Raw genomic sequence first — 21,965 nt, 5'->3', positions numbered from 1 at the left:
CCTGTAATCCCAGCACTTTGGGAGGCCAAGGCGGGCGGATCATGAGGTCAGGAGATCAAGACCATCCTAGCTAACACGGTGAAACCCCATCTCTACTAAAAATACAAAAAATTAGCCAGGCGTGCTGGCAGGCGCCTGTAGTACCAGCTACAGGCTGAGGCAGGAGGACGGCGTGAACCTGGGAGACAGAGCTTGCAGTGAGCCAAGATCATGCCACTGCACTCCAGCCTGGGCGACACAGCAAGACTCCATTAAAAAAAAAAAAAAAAAAGCAAAGAAAGGAAAGAAAAGAAAACAGCAATTAATACCCAGCCCAGCACTTGGTAATATCTTTTCTCTGAAGCTCTTGGTGAAAACTAGTGACGACAATAGCAAAGTGCAAATTGATGCTCTGGTTTAATCTGTTTCAGAAGTTACAGAAAGAGGAAATTGAATTTATTAGAAAGCCAACTTTAAAGGGAAATAAAAAGACAAATGCCTTTTCTAAGCTAAAAAAAAAAAAAAAAAAAAACCCAAAGCAATGCAACAGTTTCAGAAACTAATTGTATAAGTGTACTGTTATTACCAGTCTCTTTTCCCCTGGTTGAAACAATCTTCCATAACATTTGCAACTATAATATTGTGTAACAAGCACTGTTACGGTGTAATGTCTTTTAAGTAGGGGTTAAATAGGAGAGAAGTGAGTATCCATTATCTTATTATCATAACATCCGTCAGTCTTCCAGACAAAACACCATCATCCCACTGGGAGCTAAGGACAGTTTTTACTTAAACACAAGGTCATACTGTTTGGGTGCATGGGACAGCAGTGGAGGTGGGGTGGGGGATTTTCATTTATTCCAAGGCACTCAACACTGGACTTCTTCCAAGAGAGGAAACAAGACTAAATAGATCATTTGTTTTATTCTATTTGGGCATTTCTTGCGTTTCTCCCAACTGTGGCTTATGGACACAAAGCCAAACTCAGAGCCTGGCTGGAGCTGGCTAAACTCCAGGTCAAAGGAATAAACAATCTCAAGCTCTATTTGCAGATGAAGGCAAGCCACACAATTGTAGGACAAAATGAAATTCCGCTGTGAATGTGAAGTCGCAAAGAAACAGCCAGGTAGAAGTGTTAAATGATTTGGATTTCTCAAACAAAACTGAAGTAGAGGTAGGAAGGAAATGTCGATTGGAAGTACACGTCCATGAGAAACGCATCTCAAAAAGGGTCAAATATTGGAGAATACTGGAGGAGGAACCTGCTGCTTGTGGGAACCAACTGAGGTAGGAACACAACATCTTTGGAACAGCCCCTCATGGTGGGTGTCAAAGAGCCTGGCCATTTGAGTGTAATGGAAAGTGTAGTTTGGGTTATTACTTCCGTTTCCTCTTGCTGGCATCAGGCAGGTCGGCCAACACCAGTCATGCACACTCAGTAACAAGTATAGTTGGTATTCCCAGCATATCCCACTGGCAGAATGGGTCTTTGTCTTGGATCACTTTCCTTTGGGAGACCTCATGGTCGGCCTCATCGCATGTCTAGCGAGAGAGAAAGGAACATTAGTGGCTAGGCTTAGTTTAGCATATTAGTTAGCACTGCATCCTGTCTGATTTCGGAATTGACAAGTCATGTACAGTATTGCTCAAAATGTTCCTTCGACAGTACAGGAAAGAAAAGGAAGTGAATGTCAGCCATTAAAATGTAACCCAAAGAGGTAAGTCCCAAGGACTTCCAATCTCTTTCATAGATGAAGAATTTGGACCCTATTTATACTCTAATTGGAAAAACAAAAAAGGTTTTCTTTTTTTTTTTTTTTCTTGAAAAACATTGGCTCCTTCAAGGCAAGAGACTGAAACTCTTCAAAATAGCTATTTTGTGCATTTCTCTCACTGGTTTAACTTTTGAGTAACTTTATTAAAAATTTAAAGTTACACATAATTAACCAAAGTGTGTGAGATAGGAATCAATGTATCAATGTTAATATCCTGATTGTGATATTATACAATGGTTTTGCAAAATGTTACCATTGAGGAAGACTTGGCAAAGTGTAAAAGAGACCTCTCTGAATCATTTCTTAACAACTGCCTGCCAGCCTACAATTATCTCTATTACAAATTTTAATTTAGAAACGTGATTGAGACAGAAATGGATGCAGGGATTCTGGCACATTTTCATAATAATCTGGCTTCGCCCACATTTCCCAGTTATTTCTCCAGTAGTTTCTTGAATGACTCCCTTCCATCTGGAAGAGGATACTCCCAGCTTTTCAACCGCACTGAGCAAGTTCATTCACACCTGTGGGCTTTTCCCCTCCTTTGAATTGTTCCCAGCTCCAGCCCACCCCGCCCTAATGGGACCAAGCACAACTCTGTCAATGGAACAGTTCTTAGCATGTCTAAAAGTCACTTGGCTAGTAGTCTATCCACTCGTCAACAAAATTTACTGAGTAACTGCTCTAAGTGTGGTATGGCTCTAGGCAATAGGGATAGAGTGAGTTGGGAACAATATTGAGATTAGTTTCTCTTCCCTGGTCTCTGGGAGTATATTCCAATGAAAGAGAGTAGAAGAAAACTAGCAAGAAACAAGGTTTAAAAAAAATCAATTCATGATGAGGGCCATGAAGGAAGTCATAGGTTAGAGGGGATGAAGCGACTTTATCTCAAGTGGCTAGGGAAGGCTTCCTAGGGGAGAGGACATTTGAGTTGTGATCTAAAGTGTAAGGATGCAGACAGACATAGAAGATTCTGGGACAAAAAGCATTTCAGGCACAGAGAACAAGAAAGGATGCATACTGTGCCCTGTAACTGAATATAAATATTTGGTATGACTGTAAAATAATTAAACATGCTCATTTTGTAGACTGTTTGCTCCTTATTTTAGGACTAAGCCTCCCATAAACTGTTTCCCTCTATGAGAGACTGAGAACACTGTTAGGCTGGTCCAGATTTTACACTTTAAGAACAACCCCTTCCCCAACACACACGTGCACACTCTAGCACGGCCACCTACATGCCAAGGGGCGACTGCAGGCTGATCTTCCAAGTGACTCTCATCAGTAGCTGTACCCTTAATTAAGGGCTGTGTATATAGGGAGATTTACATTTCTTCCTCGCTGTTGGGGCCATCTGCCAGCTAGCGAGGATTCTACACTAACGGCAACATACATTATTGTCATTAAAGTTGGGTCCTTGGGTCCCCAGAAACCTAACTAGACTCAAAGGAGGAACCAACTAAGAGAGATCCAGGTAACAGAGCCGGAGCGGGACGGTCATTTGTTGCAGATCCCTGGGGTATGCGCCTGTCTACCGCGCACCGGGTCCCAGCAGCCGTGGTTACTGGCTGAGAAAGGCTGAGTTCCCAGGACGCTGCGGGTACCTCATACTGTCACCATAGCCAGGAATCCAGTTTTCTGGATCTCTTCGTCTGTATTTGCCTAAGGCGACCTGCCGCCGCTCCTCTGTCCCCTAGGCAGGGAGAAGTCAGCTCTAGGACACCCTGCAAAACGCCTCGAGGGGTTATCTGCCCCTTCCCGGCCGCGTCCTGGCACCGTTTTCCCATCACCCGGAGGAGTGAGCACTGTCTCAGGGCGCCCTCTGTCTCTTCCAGGGGGCAGCCAAGACGACATGCCCTGGGTCTCAGGGACGCGGTACGAGCCCCGGTATCCCCCCTCGCCACCTCACACACCCCCATCCGGGAGACCCACGTGCAGCCGGGCCCGGGCTGGCGCGGCACCTCGGGGTCTGCGCGTCTCCCCGGCGCGTTCCAGGCGCAGCCCCGCGACAGGGACCCCTGGGGGAGCGGCATCCGAGAGGTCGCGGGCGGAGAGGGGGCGTCCCGGAGGCCGGGCGCGGGGACGCTGAGGCCCGCGGCCACACAAAGGAGGCGGCGGGAAGGCGGGGCGAGGCGGGCCGGGGGCGGGGGCGGCAGGAAGGGGCGGGGGCCCGCGCAGCGCCGCCGATAAAGCCCCCGCCGCCGCGGCAGCCACCTCGCGCTGTGGGGCTGCCCGGGCTGCGCGGCGTCTGCAGGCGCTACCGCTGCCTCTTTCCGGCTGTGACCCTCCTCGCCGCCGCTTCGCTCCGTCCTCTGACTCCCCGCGCCGCCGAGACCAAGCTCCCGCTCCGGTTGCGGCCGCACCGCCCTCCGCGGCCGCCCCCTGGGGATCCAGCGAGCGCGGTGAGTACAGGCTGCGCCGTGACTCCCGGGCGCGGCCGGCGCTGCCCTGGGCGGGGGACGCTCCCCGGGGCTCCGCGCGCCGCCGGCCCCGCGCCCCGACCTTGCGCCCGGCCGGGAAGCTGCCGGGCCTGCGGGGCCAGCGGCACCGGGGGGTGCCGACGTCGAGGAGGAGTGAACTTTCTCAGCCTCCCGCGGGCTGCCTTGGCCGGGGCTGGGTGCGCGCCGGGCATCCCGGTCCCGCCCGCGGGGAGCCCCGAGCGGGACCCGGGCAGGGCAAGGCGGGGCCGCCCGGGAGTGGCGTCCAGAGGTACCCGCAGTGGGGAGCCCCGGGGCCGGCGTGGCTCCTGCCCGCCCATCCAAGCCGGCCCTGACCCTGAACCTGAGGTTTCCAGCTGCTTTCCGGCGTCCCCCTACCCCGGACTTAGGCTGCGCGCCGCCGGATGGGGAGAGACTGGCGCACTCTTACTTGTTACCTCTGCCTGTGCAGGGGGAGGTGACGCGTGGTGTGGGGAAAGCCTTTAACTTGGCCTCTGGCAGCCGGTTTAACCCGAGCGAGCAGGTCTTTGCTGTTTTCATCATCTGTAGAAACGGGAGTTGCGAGGCGGATGAGTGACTGCAGGTAAAGTGAAAGTACGGTACTCAGAAATTCTGGAAGGAATTAGGCATTTAATGTGTCCACAAACTGAGCGGCGAAGGAAAGCTTCTATTACATAAGACAGCACTCCACCTTCAGGTATTATGGAAGATGCTATTGAAGGTTTTAGTGTTTTAATGAACGAAACACATTCTTTGTGTGTGTGTGTGTGTGTGTCTGGAGAAATCTCGAATTCTGCTGTCTTGCTTTGACTACTTTGCAGGAGACGTTCTCATATTTAGCATCAGCATAAAAAGGTGTTCGAAGGTGTGAGACTTCCTCTTTCAAGCCAAGAAGCCGTTTCCTTGTCTGAACTGTTGTGGAACAATATATGTGATAATTGTGTACTTTGAAGATTTTATATCAGAACTTGAGCACAGATAACTGGAAGAAATGTCTACATTGCTAATTTATATATCCTAAACCACACTTCAAAAATTGAAGGCAGTTTCAACACTATCTGAAGGTCTAAATCAGTAACTGTTTGCTATTTGCAGTATTTCAATAGAAAAAATTTTGGCTATGCAAAAGAAGGTACTAACCTAAGTAAGCTAAGGTTTCTTTTAACCCCCAAATGTTGATTCTTTGTTAAAGTAATGTTTGAAAATATTGTACCATGCAGGGCAATTACTGAAGGTCATGAAAATGTCATCGTGTTTTATTCTAAAACAAAAATGAGTCTATGCAGAAAATTTCTGTGTCCCATGAACTTCATATTAGTTTAATTTTAAAATTACTGTCTCCAAAAGAAACTAATTTTCACTTCCACACACGGGTGATTAAATACCAGTGAGAGATTGTTTGAGGTGGTAGAGTTGGAAATGAGGTGGTGACCTGGCCACGTCACTGGGTGCATCTCCGCCTTGCTGTCCTCTTCCAGCCAGTTCCTTTCCCCTTGCATGGGGACTTTGGCTCTTGGGCTATTATTTCTCCACCTCTAGACCTAAAGTCCATAGATGTGCACTTCCTTGACTGTCTCAAATCCAGTGTCTTCCATGTACTCCAGCTACTAAGTCCTCCAAGTACCTCCAAGTCTTGCCCTCTCTGAGATGCTCAACTTCTGAAAACTCTTAGTGCCCCCATCCCGCAAGCTCTTTCCTTCTGGGTTGCAAACCGGACTCCCACTGTAATCTTCCATGCATCGATCTCCAATCCTTTTCCTCCTGCCGGTTTGGCAGATGACTTTGTAGCCCATTCTACCAAGAAAATAGAGGTCATAAGGGTCTCCTCACGTCCTCCCCCATCTCCCCTGTACAGCCTTTTCTGTGTTTACCCAGTCATCCAATAAATCTTCTTAAGCTTCTACTGTGTCTCGGTACTTTGCTGGATACTCATAGGTGGTAAATAGAGCAGATCCTTGCTCACTTGAAACTGTCATTCTTGTGGGAGAAAACCAACTAAAAGCAAACACAATATATTGTAAATGTATGATAAATGAATAGGGTAGAATTATAAAGAAAAATCAAGTTAGACTGAGAACTTAGAGAAATTGAGAGAGATGACATCCTTGGGGCAGTGACTAATGTCTCCAGCTGTGTCCTGAATCCCAACTCCCAATATCTCTCTCTCCTTGTGAATGTTACTGCCTCTCCTTACTTTTATCTTCAGTCTCTCCCTATGAGCTTTTTTCTTTTTTAGTAGTATTTTAAGAGTGCCTTAACCTCCCTTGTCCCTGCATTCTCAGCTCACCTGTAATGAGCACCACGTCTCTCCAGGCTTCTTAAACTGGTCTCCCCTTCCCGTTCAGCAATTTGCAAGCCGGCCAGCGTCTCCTCAAAGTTCAAGGCCCATGACTTCCTGAACAAGCAATCTTTTTTTTTTATTTTTTTTATTTAAGCTCTGGGGTACATGTGCAGAACGTGCAGGTTTGTTACATAGGTATACATGTGCCATGGTGGTTTGCTGCACCCATCAACCTGTCACGTTAGGTATTTCTTCTAATGTTATCCCTCCCCAACACCCCCCTGCCCCAGCCACAGGCCCCGGTGTGTGATATTTCCCTCTCTGTGTCCATGTGTTCTCGTCTGAACAAACAATCTTATGGATACCCACTAGGCTTCTCCGTGGCATTTGATGAGGTTCTTCCATTCCTTTCCGATGTTTTTTTTTTTTTTTTTCCACCCCTGGTTGCCACCTTCTGGTTTTCCTTCTTCCTCCCTGGCATCTCTGCTACCTCTTGAGGTTACCCAGGGTTCGCTGTCATCCCTCTTGTGCCCTGTGTATTTGGGTGAACCATGTTCCCACAGCTTCAGCTGTCACCAATATGAAGTGAGTCCTAGATTGGCATGTAAGCTAGCTTGAGCATGCTCCTGTGTTCCAACCAGTTACCTGCAGTCTGGTGCGCTTACTTACCTATGCCCTTTAGACCAAAAAAACGCCCCACAGTAAATCCAAAATTGATTTTAGTTTTCACCACCCACCCCATATTTGCTTCATCATTAGCCAAGATTTGTCGGTTTTGTTTTGGCAGTGGCGCCACCATTCATGGAGGTGTTGGAGCAGGAGCCTCACAGTGATGCCGGGTTCCTGCACTGCCCACATCCAGGCCGTCACCAGATCCTGTTGCTTCTCTATGCTGTGAAATTCCACAAAGGTCCGCTCTAGTCACGCTGGCCTTGCCTTGCTTTCGAGTCCAAAAGTGGCAAAATGGTGGCCGGTGTGCCACTTCTAGCAGTAGGCAGCGGTGTTGTTGGCCTGAACAAAGTATATAAAACTTGAGTTAATATTTAGACATCTGGAGATACCACTCGGATGTGTAGCTTCTCTTAAAAGCTAGAAGACCTGGAATAGGCAGAGCGCAGCGGTTCACACCTGTAATCCCAGCACTGTGGGAGGCTGAAGCAGGCGGATCACTTGAGGTCAGGAGTTCAAGACCAGCCTGGTCAACATGGTGAAACCGCGTCTCTACTAAAAATATAAAAATTAGCCGGGCGTGGTGGTGTGCGCCTGTAATTCCAACTACTTGGGAGGCTGAGGCAGGAGAATTGCTTGAACCCAGGAGGCAGAGGTTGCAGTGAGCTGAGATGGCGCCACTGTACGCCAGCCTGGGTGACAGAGTGAGACTCTGTCTCAAAAAAAAAAACAAAAAAAAAACCTGGAATAGGATGCTTACATTTCCATGTGGCAACACTCAGCTGCTGCTGGCTTTCCAGTGCCTGTCTACGCTGGAGGTCAGTTGCTTTCTGGTTCCCCTGGACCTGTGACCCTTGTTTATAGTAGTGTTCTGACTCCCATGGGCTTCAGAGCTAGACACCCTAGGCCGAGATGACCATCGACGGCCTGGGAATGCCTAGTGCTTACTGCACAGTGTCGTGCACCTTCTGTTGCATCCCTTCTAACTCTCTTCCATGTTATTGCTGGTGTGACTTTCCTCCTGCTGCCCCAAATCCAAGTCTTCTTGGGTCCCTCCTAATAAAACTCGATAGCTCTCTCTTGCCTGAGCTTAAACCCCTGACTGTAAAGAAGTGGCCATGTCATATCACAAGTTGGGTATCTCAGATTAAAAGATGAGCTCTCTGCTATCTTTATACAGTGTTGTACCTGAGTTTCTGAAGATTCCTTTGAGCTTCTGTAGGGTAGCTAATACAGAGTTCTAGTGTTGATGGCAGTCCCTACTGTTTACAAACCATTTCTACAAACCTGACTACTGCCCCACTTCCTTGCAGCCCCCCTGGGTGGAGATAGGGCAGGGTCGATTCTACATCCCAAACAGCAGTGGGGAGTCTGTAAATATGGCGGCACAGGCCATCCCAGGGAGTCCCCAACCCTTGGAACACGGGGAGCCTTGTTTTACATGTGGTACCCAGAGTCATACAGTGTGTTCCCAAGGTCATTTAGATGCCTTAGAGTAGAGTCCTGACCCAGAACTCAGTTCCTGTCAGCATGCAGCCAGGGAACTTTCCACAGTGCTCCATGGGCTCACCAGGCTTCTGGCCATTTGTAATGACACAACAGAGTGAAACCTTTCTTCACTCCCTTCCCATCTCCCTGCCTTGCGCTCTGCCTGAAACATTCTATTCTGGCAAAACTACACCTCCTGTAAACTCCACTGGTACTGCCCAGTGCTTTTCTGCCTTTGTTGCTTCTGTACCTCTGCCTGGAATTCCCTTTCTCCTCTGTTCATTGTCTGGCTGATTTCTCCTTTTCAAGACTCAGGTTCAAAAAGGCCTTGCTGGCAGTCACCACCCCAACCCTCTGTGGCACATGAGCAGTGTACACCCCTCCCCGGGCCTACCTCAATGATGGCAGTTTTGTGTTGTAGCAACATGCCCTATCCAGTAGACTCTCAGCTCCAGAAAGACGTGCCTGTGTTTTAGTTTTATTTGCACCAGCAGCGGTGTGTGGCCCAAAGGCAATTACCAGATGTCTGAACTAAACCATATTCATATTTTTTGTAAGTTTACTGCACGCTTTATGGAAGAGTGTTTGTATTCCAGACTCAAAGGGGAGCTCTCCCTGCCAGACCGCCAGCCCTCATTTTGGTACTAGTAAATTTAATATACATCCTCAGACATTGTAAATTTTTGATTAACCTTGTCTTTTGAGATAAAACATTACTAAGAGAAAAGCGGAATTCTAATACAGAAGCGCTTCTCTGCCTGTGTTCACTTCAGTTATCCTCATCTGAACCTTCCTTTGGCATGGTTCTGCCCTCCTTGAGGTCTGTTGGCTGGGTTGCACTCTGCATTTCATGGTTTTACAGGGTAGGAGGATGTATTTTGGTTTATTTCTATTAACCTTGGTGATGGTGATATATGACCTCTTGGTGACTTTTTTTTTTTGGCTGATATCTTCAATCAAATTAGGTAGAAAGAGCAGGCTGGGAGAGGATATGGGCCGCACCACCAATAGAGTATGTAGGTTACCATCTAGAACTCAATTTCTTTGTCTATATATTGGGTATGTTGAAATAAATGATCTCAAAGGTGTCTTATTTTTAAAACCCATAAATTATTGGCTCCCTTTCCTTTGGATGTGGCTTTCTCATAAATGTCAAGTCTAGATAAAATTTTTTCATAAAACATTATCCTGTGCTTATATACCTTAAAGTTCTTGTCTCTCACATTTTTAAGCCTATAAAATCATTCAGCATTAGTATTCAGAAAGAGCATCATGGGCCAAAGTGAAGATTTAGTTTGTATTCCTTAGAGCATTTATAAATTTTTAAATAAATTAGGTCCCATATACTTGAATCTTGTCAACCTGTTCTCTACACATAAATGTGCCCATCTTCTCTTTTCAAACCATCTTTCCTCATGAGTAGATTGCATGCCTAATCTGAAAACCAATGTTGGGTTTTTTAAAAATACCCTTAGGTACAGAATGGAGTCAAATGCAATAAACTACCTCTTTAGGTTATCTCTTGTCTCCAAGTTCCCAATTTAAGAATACTGAACGATTAGTACAATTTTATTTCTCTTTTGAGAAATACCACCTCCCATCCAATAGGCCAAGTCTATTTCTACAGTCAGTGAGTCTTGTCTTTATTCTGTTGTTAGATTTCTAGGTCTGGATGTAGGCCCAGTCCAGGAAAGTCGGCATCCCTTCTGGGATGCTTTCTGTGCATGAGGATGGCCACTGAGCCCAAGCAATCCTCTATTTGTAATTCCACTCATATGTTTTGACAAACATGTCCTGGGATTCCTCCAAAGGTTGGGGTGGGCACCCTAGTTCAAGATTAGATCAGGAACACCCAGGCTTTTGCCACAGTTTGACCTAAGACATTATCCTTTGCTTCAGAAGATCGTTTGAGAATTGGAATTTACATCCATTGTGCCTTTCCATTTTTCTTAATTCTTTGAAAAATAATACGAGGAGACTTTAATATAAAAGAAAAAAATCCCATCAAAAGTCAGAAAGGATTTCCTGTTAGGGCTGCAAATCTTGGTAAACGCACTTTGTTTTTGTAAACCATGCCCTACCCCCAACCCCTAGTGAGAACTCTGGTAACCTGGGGAGCCTCTCTTGAGAGCATACCAAAATTAGCATAAGTGCCTTCTCTTACCCCTACCCCAACTTTCGCCCTCCATGTAGTGCCAGCAAATATAGCTATAGAAAAAATAACCACTTGTTTTTATCCTAAGTTTTTATGGGCCAAATCTTGAAGGTGGATGTGGGTATGTGAAAGAGTTTAATGCCAACTACAAAGCCCACTCGGAAATGAATAAGGTGACTACAAATGAAAACGGATGTTTCTTTCTTCCTTTCGTGAAAGTGCTATGTAAATAAAGGCAGTGTTTGCTTCCTCTACTCAAATTTATTTCTTCAGTTTTTAAATAAGAAATTCACTCAAGAAGTTATTCTTACTGAGGATTTGGTCACTGTTAAGATTATAGAAACTATTAACTACTGCATTATCTTTTGCTTACAAGAGCACAAACCCAAATCAAAATAACTTGGAAACAAGGTGGAGCTGTTGGCTGACAGTGCCCACTCTCAAGCATGGGAGAGGTGGCTCTGGCCCTGAAGTTGGCTGGAACCAAAGACTGAGGACTTGGAGGCTTTCTTCTCTCTCTCCTTGCCTCTCAGCTCTGCTTCTGTCTGCTGATTGTGGTTGTCCTCTCCGGGACCATGACTGTAGGTAACTCCAGGCTTACCTCCTTACAAGCCTCTTGAGACAGGAAGAAAGAGGGGCTTTTCTGCCAGTTCCAGCGGCGGGGGGTGGAGGGGGGGCAGAATCCTAGGGAGGAATTCTGATTGGCTCAGTTTCAGTCACATGCCCTTCTCTGTACCAATGACTGGGCAGAGGAATGAGGTCCTATGATTGGCTGATGTTAAGTCACATGGTCAAATGCTCTTTCCTGTACCAATGGCGGTGGGAAGAGAAGTGAGGTCCTATGATTGGCTGATGCTAAGTCACATGGTCAAATGCTCTTCCCTGTACCAATGGCTGTGGACAGAGGAGTGAGGTCCTGTGATTGGCTGATGCTGAGTCACATGGTCACATGCCCTTCCCTGTACCAATGGCTGTGGGAAGAGAAGTGAGCCCTATGATTGGCTGATGCTAAGTCACATGGTCAAATGCTCTTACCTGTACCAATGGCTGTGGACAGAGAAGTGAGGTCCTATGAATGGCTGATGCTAAGCCACATGGTCACATGCCCTTCCCTGTACCAATGGCTGTGGGCAGAGGAGTGAGGTCCTATGATTGGCTGAATTCCGAGTGGCATGGTCGATCTTTGGTTAGGAGGAAAGGGAGTGTGGAGAGGACAGTGCTGCCTGGCGTTCCCCAGCTGCCTTACCTTCGGTTTCCCACCCAGCAGAGGCTCTGTGTGGTCTCCTACAGCCTCGCGCCTTCCTCTCGGCTAGATGCTGATATCATTCCCACTCATGTAGTTGGGAGGGAAGGGTGTGGCAGAAATGAAAGGGTCCACAGTCACACAGTGTGTGGGGATCACACAGCCTGTATGCCAGGGTCGCGCACCTTTATGTGTCAGTGCCGGAGCCTGGACCAAGGTGTGTAGATGTGTGAACTGTGAGCTGATACCATGGATTTTCAAAGATTTACATCCCATCAATGTTTATACCTTCTTGAAAAGAAATTCGTGTCAAAGCACACTCCTCCTTTCAAGACTACCTGCTCACCGTGCTGCATAATATCCCTAGTATCACAACCAAAACACATGAGACAGAAAGAGGCTAGTATCTCTGTGGTACGTTTGAATCATGGTTTTATGCCTTTGGCCCCCTAGTTCCTTCCTTAGACACTTGTTTTTTTCTGGGACTGAAATCTAAAATTAGTACTGACCTTTGGATTGAGAAGGTAGAGAGATTACACAGAGTCCAAGTGAATAACTGAAGCTGAGCTGGATGAAACTCAGCAGAACCACAGAACAAGTGTGCCATGACTTTTCAAAGATGCCTAATTGAATTCCGTTTGGGATTAACTTCTTTTTCTAAGGTTTATAGTTACCTTTATTTCAAAATTTGTCATTTTAAAATACCTGTTTCCTCCTCTTCCTCCACAGTATAGTAATTAAGAGTGTGGAGGATTTGGAGGCCAGCGGGCTTTGGTTTGAATCTAGAGGCTAGATGTTGGAGGCCATGGGCCAAAGCCAAATTTCTGAACATCTCCAAGCCCATCCGTGAGTTGGGTTAGTGAGGTGTTTAGGCTTAAGGGCCACCCCTTAAGTGTTGTGAGGATGAATTGAAGAGTATATCTTAGGCGCTAAGCACAGTGGCAGGAATGGAGCTGACTTTCGGGACACAAGGTGGCTGTGGATGTGACACTGGGTAATATTTGTCACACAAGTACAGGTGAGCACTTCTCCGAGACTCATGTCTTCCTTGTGTGTTTGACCTGGTGAATGAGAGACTTGCTCTGTGTCTTTGCATGCTTTGTTTCCAGACCCCTTTCCTGCAGCACTCTCAGTGGGCAGTACTTCCCAATGGTCACCTGGTCATCTGTCCTGCCTGCAGGCTGCAGGCTCTTGTGCGTTAGCCGTGAGGCAAAGGAAGGCTGTTGCATGAAATAACCTCCTTCTGACTCCACCCTTGCATTTGTGAGATGTAAACAGCCGTGTTACCAAGAGATCTTCCAGGGAGCACGTTGCAGGTAGCCCTGTCATGCTGGCTACTTTTTTCCATTAGGTTAGTTGTGAATAACGAGTAAATGTCTATGCAGGGCCGGGCGTGCTGGCTCACGCCTGTAATCTTAGCAGTTTGGGAGGCTGAGGTGGGCAGATCTCTTGAGACCGGGAATTCAAAAACAGCCTGAACATAGTGAAACCCTGTCTGTACTAAAAATACAAAAAATTAGCTGAGCATGGTGATACACGCCTGTAGTCTCAGCTACTTGGGAGGCTGAGGCATGAGAATCACTTGAACCCCGGAGGCAGAAGTTGCAGTAAGCGGAATTGTGCCACTGCACTCCAGCCTGGGTAACAGAGGGAGGCTCTGTCTCAAAATAAAACAAAACAAAAAATGTCTATGCAGTAGGAAAAATAATCTATTTGGTTTAATATTTAGGTCTCTGCAAGGGTAGCATCCAGAGGCTTCTCTTTTCATTCTTGTTGTTCTGACTGTGAACAAATCATTCTACTGTGTCCAGTGATGTCCAGATACCAAGAAATAACTATTTTAAACATGTGGTGAATATTTTTAAAGCACATGATGATGGTCATTTAATTGTGATTTGATTCCATGAATATGCAAAAGAGTTCTAAGAATGTTGGATTAACCTTAGCAAGCATTCCCAGATAAGAAATGTGTTTTCTGCTTCCATTGATAGGATTTTTTAAAGGATTTTTCTGGCAGTTAACCACTTTGGACTTCATACAGCAGTCTGAGTATATGCCAGCACCTGAATTGTTGCTCTAACAGTGAGATTGGGGGATGCCAGGAAGAGTCTGTGTGATGACTTAATTGTAAGGGAGAGCTTTCTGTCTAAAGGTGTGGATTTTTCTCTTTGAAATTTATATACTAAAAGACTCCTATTATCTTATGCCAAACCTGTGCTAATTTCTTAATGACATGTTAAAATAACAATTTGGAGGATTGGCTAAGGATGCCACAGTATTCCTAATAAACCTGTTCTTGTGCAGCAAGGTGGTAAATCATGAATATCAAAGTGCTGATCATACTAATTTGAATTAATTTAGCATAGTGGAAAGTATGAAGACATAGTTTTTCCAATATGTATGTCACTTTTTAGCCTAAAATTTCGATGAGTGGGATAAGTACATTTTTTACATGTACAGTGGCAAAATTATGCTTATGTACTACTCTCTACCTTGTGTTCTGTTTCTGCATGTGTTTTCTCTGCCGTGTTAGGAACCTCCAAGTGGGGTGTCTTATTCTTTTGGGCTCCTTCCACCAAACCTGGCATAGAGGAGCCCAAAAAGTGCTTCAAAGGGGAGAGGGAAGTGGAAAATTATGCATCATGAGTGTGTCAAGTACTATTAGGTGTATTTTATACATGATCCTGTTGAGTCCTAACAACCCTTGTAAGGTAGAAATCATTCCTAGTTTATAGGCGAGAAAAATGAGATTCAGATGTGTAGAATACCCTGCTCCGATTCCCACTGATGGGGTATAGACTCCAGGTCTGTGTCTCTCTGGGGTGGAGACTTTGGATCCTGAAACACTATCTTTAGTAATGATTGAGGCTAAGCCATGTGGCTGAGCAATGATACATGGCCCCACAGATTGAAGGTTAGAGCATTGCTGGGCAGAGGAGTTGATAGAGGTCAAATAAACTTGGTTTCAAACCCCAGGTCCACACTTAGTAGTGTGTGTCCTTAGGCAAAATACTTCCCTCTCTGTGCTTTATTTCCGTGGCTAGAGAATAGAGAAGGATGAGGATATTACCCTCCTTGCAGAAAAAGATCATAGTGTCCCCAATTAACAAGCAGGGAAGTAGGAAATACAGTGACTCAAGTCACTTGGCAAAGTCAGGGCTGTGGCAGGTTGAGAATTCACGTCTCTGACTCCTGTCACCTGTTACCTCTCCAGATGTCAAGTCTGGGTACAGTTTGATGACAGAACTGCCATCACCTGCCACTCACCCTTGATTAGCCCTTAGCAGCCCCCATAACTTGGTGGCTCTTACAACCCGATCCTAGAGCCCCATGGCTGATTCATGCTCTTTTTCTTTATTGTGTCTTTTCTGTATTCACTCCTATGTTCTCGAGGAAGATTCATTACAGTGGGTAAAAGAGATTCCACAAGACTTGTTCTTAATGTGTACACCCCACACAGGACATGAAGGAAGTTGAAGGCAGCATGCTGTCGTATTTGGGTGGTGTGCAGCTGAAGAGCTAGTTTTTGAGCACTTATTCTGTAATAGGTGCTTAGAGGGACACAGAATTATCTGCAAAACAGGCCAATCTTTGAGGGATTTATCTATTTAGGTAGAAAGGGCACATCTATGATACCTAATAACAATTCGAGATCGTCTAGAACAGTGGCATGTGGTGTGAGGGAGGGGGAGGCAATCAGGGTGCATTGTCTATGGAAGATCTGAAAGCAATAATGAAATTACCTCAGATGATTTGCTTTTTATTATCATCAGGTACCATGGTGATAAAATATTCCTCCACCAGAGCCAGCCACTTCTACCACTCCCACCTTCTCCCTAAGTCCTGCACTGGATCAATAATCAGCTGCGAAAATGAGTTGATACTAGTGACATGTTTGGGAGGTCAAGCTGGCAGTGGTCAGTGTGGACTGAACTGTTGGGGAAGGCTGCATGGAAGTCCCCTCCCCTCCCTCTCAGTTAGGACAGGACATCAGGAGAGCAGTCTGTGACCCTGAAGACTAGAGCAGTCCCTGATGCCTGTGCGAGCCATAGGTCAGGAAAGTGCTTTCTGTGCATTGCCTCACCGTGTGAGAGGCTGGTAGCCCAAGATGGTTCTGTAGCTGAGGAATCTGGGTGAGTGCTAGGTGTCCTCCTATGTGAGATGAGGGGAGTAACGCCCAGCTTTCAGACAGCCAACAGGGGGGCTCAGTAGTGCTAATGCCAAGCCCTTCATGCAGAGAAGTGTCTTAAGTGTCAGACACTACTTTGTGCCAGAGGTAAATCTCTCTGCAGAGGGAAATGTTGGCACATAGCTGATAAACACCAGTGTCTAGATAGCCCTCCTGGGCACAACAGTCCTCATTTTTTCTTTTACTTGACTCTCCACAAAATCCTTTTTGCCCGAAACTTTGTAGAATTGGTATTTATTGATTTCCATCAGCTGAGAGTTGGCTGTTTAGTCTCTTACGTGCTCTTTATGGCCAAAGAAAAACAGGTAACTCCTTCACAGAGGAGAGATTAATTCCCTTAAAAGGAAGACAGAAGTTTTAATGGACAACTTTAGAAAGGTGTGAAACATTAAATATGACAGCAAGACACAGGAATACACAAGCTTGCGTTAAGACCTGATCCCTTCTGGGCCAGGCACATGAGCTGAAAATGGTACCTGAGCAATTTCTGAGTGCATCATGAAAAGGCACTGAAACACAGAATTTTCTCTATGAAAATGAGCGTCCCGGCTTGAAAACTGTGTGCCTGAACATGAAGCAAAAAATTTCCTCAAAATTGTTCTGCAAAAAGGGAGTTGCTATCTAGTAGGGTCCTTACAAAATCATTAGAGTTCACACACACACACACACAAAAAAAGCTAGATAGATGAGATCCATGACAGAATGACTGAGAACAGATGGGGAAGGCACATTCCCCTGAAATTCTCTCAATCAATGCATATAATGAATGCTTATCAGGATTGCTTCATGAAAAGGGGTTAAGTTTTAAAAAGAGAAGCAGAGAAATTGAATGCAGATTTAGTACTTGTTCCTGAGGTTATAACTTCAGAGTTGCCAGATACTGAACATTGTATTAGTTAATATAGTGCTAGTTGTTATAACAAATAAACCCAAATATGTACTGTGACTCAAACATGAGGGAAGATTATTTTCCACTTGTATAAAGCCCAAAGTGGGCATGTTTATGTGAAACCTGGTGATTTGGCAACCCAGCCTCTTCCTGTCTGTGGTTCCACTTTATTTAACAGACACTTGCTAAGGTCACTGTGCTGGTCAGCATTGAGCTGGTGGAAGCAGAAAGATCACCGAGGACTTCATATGGGAGCTTTTGATAGGCCAGGCCTGGGAGTAGAATGTGTCACTTCTACTCCTATTTCATTAAGTACAGTTCAGCCTTATGGTCACACCCACCTACCTTGAAGGCTAGGAAATGTAGCCCAGCTCTGTGGTTGGCAAGAAGAGGAAATGGGTTTCCTGAGGAGCTAGCTGCCCTCTGTCATTTGAAATTTTGTTAAGACCATTAAAGGTCACTTTAAAAGTAACACCATCACCCATATGCTGTGCAGATCATGAATGTGTTTTTACCTCTGAGGGCAACTTTCTTTTTTTTTTTTTGAGACGGAGTCTCGCTGTGGCCCAGGCTGGAGTGCAGTGGCCGGATCTCAGCTCACTGCAAGCTCCGCCTCCCGGGTTCACGCCATTCTCCTGCCTCAGCCTCCCCAGTAGCTGGGACTACAGGCGCCCGCCACCTCGCCCGGCTAGTTTTTTGTATTTTTTAGTAGAGACGGGGTTTCACCGTGTTAGCCAGGATGGTCTCGATCTCCTGACCTCGTGATCCGCCCGTCTCGGCCTCCCAAAGTGCTGGGATTACAGGCTTGAGCCACCGCGCCCGGCCCGAGGGCAACTTTCTTGATGCCCTCTGAAGGGCTTCTGATGGCCTAGGGTAGGTGTTTCAGTGGCAGTGTCGCACATCGTTTTGAAAAGTGCTGTATCATAGGCAACTTGGAAGGTAAGGAGGTGCTGTGCTTAGAAGAACGGTTAGACGACTCAAAAATTGAGGACCAGCGTATGGACACTACCTGGGAAGACTGTGAGCTAAATTGCTTCATGGAAGGTGGACATGGAATGAAAAGTACTATTTCTGACTCATAGTGTGTATGATTTCATGTGTGAGTCATAAAGTTTATTCAGGCAGATTGACCAAAACTTGTAGGGGGCAGGGATTTTCTCATTGGGAAAAGAAGAGGGCTGTCTTATCTGGGGATGCCCTATATCCTAGCACACATGGGAATTAGAAGCTAATCAAAGAAATAAAGAATTAATGCTGGAGGAGGGAAGCCTCACTCTTACAACGTAGGAGAAATTGGTCAGATGTGCTGGAAACATACTTCTGCATCTGGGAGGAAAAAAGAGAGGTAAAAGCTGGGGAATGGGGTTAGTGCCAATCCTGCAGTCTGACTGAGGGAATGAAAAGAGACCCAGGGGATTGGGCAGGGGGGAGGCAGGTGACCTGTCCCTGGGATAAGCCCCTGGCAGTGCCAGTCTCTTGGTGGTGGGCACCCCCGTGTGCTCTTTTTTTCTACGTGATGTGGGCAGGTTTCCCAACCTCTCTGCATCTCTGTGTGTAAGAGTCTGTGAGATGATGTGTTCACAGAGCTGTGCACATAGTAGGGGCTTCATGAAAGTTTCCTCTCCCATCTTCTGTGCAGCTACTCACCAGCCCCATTGTTGGGGATCATTGTCTCCATAATTGGCTATGAGTAACGGGGGAGATGTTCTCCCCTATAAAATGCAACTTCATGACAAAAAGAAGCTCAGCCCCCTTCATCCCTAAAGATTAATTGGTGCAGTTTCTTATACTAGAGGTTAGATAAAACTGAGAAGGGAGAACTTCCATTGTCATTGACTTTTAATTCTAGAAGTTCTTGTTCTCCTACCTTAGCTTTGGATGTTGGGCAGTGGGGCAGCAGGCTGGTCTTGTGAAGAAAAGTTCTGTGGTACCTAAGAGTTACTGACTTGTTCTTCAGCATCGCATTTCATGAGATCCTCATAGCAGCTCTCTGAAGTTCAGGGTGGGAAAGGAGGCTTGTCACTGATCTTATAGATGAGGAAACTGAGTCACAGATCAGGTACATGACTTACCCATTGCAGGCAGGCCCAGGACTAGACAATAGGCCTGTTCCACAGTAGTGTTAAATGGGCATAGGTTTATTCTCGGAAATAGCTAATGTCCCCTGGCCCTTAAATCCCTTCACAAGGAGTTAGCATCAACTGTAGCAAAGGAAATGGAGTCAGGTTATAGGAGGAAGCTCAGTAGCTGGGTGACTAATGCCCAGGTTCGGAACTGTGTTTCCCATCACTTAACATGGTTTCTGAGCTTTGAAGACCTTTTTTCGTTTGATAGGTGCTTGCTTGGCAGGAAGAGGGGGACAGTGATCACCTTTTCAAAAAAATTTTTTGAGATTTTCTTTGCAAACTCTTTGTACTGAAGGAAGAAAGCAAAAGGAGCAAAGAGTTGGAGATAAAAGCACAGGAACCTTTCTTAAAGTGGAAGTTGTCTTCTCATCTCTTCCCCATCCCTCATTCCCTTTTCCTGCTTTAGAAGTATTTCTACATCCTTTGCCTATAGATACATATATTTTTATTTACTTACTATATTTTAGAAAATGGCTCTTATAATTTTTCCCAAGAAGTCAAAATGTGGGAACCAGGGACCACCCACCTCTTGTACCCAGTTCAGACTCTTTCTGGGTCACTGTTTTTCATGTAATTCATGCCAAAAAGTTACACTGAAGGATATGGATGGACCAAAGCTGTATGGGTTTCTTACAACAGGCCTGGGTAGAGAGGCTTGGTATAAGAAACCCACCTTGATTACAAGAGCCAGAATGGAAAACTGGAAACGGAAAGAATGTCTGCCCAGTGTCACAGGATTACTTCTGTGGGTGCCAAAACATATCTCAAAGTAGCCCTTTAGTCACCTAATAAAAGATGGACAATATTTATTCCACGTGTACTGCTGGAATCCATGTATTTTAATATGACACCTTTGATATATTTGGAGGGAGGGTAGGAAAGATGTTCTTTGTTTTATTTCTATTGAACCTTTTTAAAAGTTTCTGAACTGCTTAAATGAACCTACCTGTAGACTAAGTGTGTTAGGAAGCTGATTTAGCTACATTGAGCTCTTCCTCTCCCTTACTTCCTCCTCAGGTTCTAGAATACAAGCTGAGTACTTTCCTGCCTTCCCTCTATTGCCCTGGGAAAGATAGTAAGTAAATAGTGTCTGTTGCCAAAGGGATAAGAATAAACATAGGCTGGATCACCAAATGGTGCTGCATTTTATTTGTATGGTGTCAGAGACACTGGCTGCTTAGATGGCATCACTGAGGGAGATCCCCAGCATGAAGCAGAGAAGACAACTTGGAGTTTGTCGGGATACCCAGGGTCATTGCAGGTCAGAGAGACTGACTAACAATTACCAGACTCAGACAGATAAATAACAAGAGGGTCTTCTGACCAATAAGGACTTTCCCCACCTTAACAAAATCTTCATGGGAAGCCCACATGTTATAGGAGGCTTGATTGGTGTATTAGTCTGTTCTCACCTTTCTATAAGGAAATACCTGAGACTGGGTCATTTATTAAGGAAAGGGGTTTAATTGACTCGTAGTTCTGCAGGGCTGGGGGGTGCCTCAGGAAACTTACAATCATGGTGGAAGGCAAAGGAGAAGCAGGCACCTTCTTCACAGGGTGACAGGACGGAGTGAGTGCCAGCAGGGGAAATGCTAGACACTTATAAAATGATCGGATCTCATGAGATTCACTCATTATCGGGAGAACAGCATGGGGGAAACCGCCCCCATGATTCAGTCACCTCCCACCAGGTCCTGCTCTTTGCATGTGGGGATTATGGAGATTATAATTCAAGACAAGATTTTGAGTGGGGACACAGCCAAGCCATATCAGTTGGTAAGTACCATGTGAAAGCGAGTTAATGGCCCATGTCAGAGAGCTGAAACCATTTGTTTTAGTTCTGTGTGGTCTGTAGGGAATTTCCTAGTCAGTCAGCACAAGAGATTTAGTGGTTCAGCAAAGTTCCACATACTAGGGCCCTTCATTTCCAGATATTGGGAGTGTCTAAAGGACAAATTTTGTAATGTCAGATAATGTAAGAGAATAGCCTCTGGTGACAGGTGATTGAAATAGATAATTTCTGAGTCCTTTCATTATTTCCTATCTGTTTCTTAATTTGTGAAATAAAAGTCAAGGGTTATCTAAGGAAGAACACTAAGTTATGACTAGTACTTTCATTTGTTGAATAAATACATGTCTGGTGTTCATTATGTCATTTAACTTTAATTTTTTTTTTTTTTTTTTTTTTTTGAGATAGGGTCTCACTCTATCACCCAGGTTGGAGAACAGTGGTGTGATCTCAGCTCACTGCAACCTCTGCCTTTCGGGTTCAAATGATTCTCCCACCTCAGCCTCCTGAGTAGCTGGTACTACAGATGTCAGCCACCACACCCGGATAATTTTTGTATTTTTAGTAGAGACTGGGTTTTGCCATGTTGGCCAGGCTGGCCTCGAACTCCTGACCTCAAGTGTTCCACCTGCCTTGGCCTCTTAAAGTTGGGATTACAGGTGTGAGTCACTGCACCCAGCATTAACTTTAAATGTGGATACTTTTAATTCTTTGGTTATGGTTTGTTAGGTGCTGCCACTGTGGGTCACTGTCTTATCCTTCCCAGTAAGGAGAGAGCGGTATGGCTGCTCTTCTGATTTTCACCTCCTCTTACTAATTTACCCTGTGGTGGGACACACATAAACTGATAGTGTTGTTTCATGTTAAGTAAAAGCAAATAGCCAACTTCCTCGTTTGACTGAAACTCAATGTGTCACTTTCTACCTCTTTTCTTAGTGCTTAAG

At 45.6% G+C, this 21,965-nt stretch overlaps 1 protein-coding gene across 2 annotated transcripts in view; it reads left to right on the top strand.

Moving 5' to 3' along the window:
- The first annotated feature begins 3,938 nt into the window (after positions 1-3,938).
- SERPINE2 (serpin family E member 2) overlaps positions 3,939-21,965 on the top strand; it is a 66,265-nt gene continuing 48,238 nt past the window's right edge. The window contains exons 1-2 of one of the 2 annotated variants that reach the window (XM_023222329.2): positions 11,965-12,442; positions 13,209-13,344. The gene's annotated coding sequence lies outside the window, so the exon portion shown is untranslated. Of the gene's footprint in view, positions 4,157-11,964; positions 12,443-13,208; positions 13,345-21,965 lie in introns of those variants that run through there. The other variant, XM_023222318.2, reaches the window with a different exon arrangement.

This window comes from Piliocolobus tephrosceles, chromosome 11, assembly GCF_002776525.5.
Source record: "Piliocolobus tephrosceles isolate RC106 chromosome 11, ASM277652v3, whole genome shotgun sequence".
In the NCBI taxonomy this organism is placed as follows: domain Eukaryota; kingdom Metazoa; phylum Chordata; class Mammalia; order Primates; family Cercopithecidae; genus Piliocolobus; species Piliocolobus tephrosceles.
Note: the sequence above shows the minus strand (reverse complement) of the source record. Positions and strands in the feature narration are given on the sequence as shown.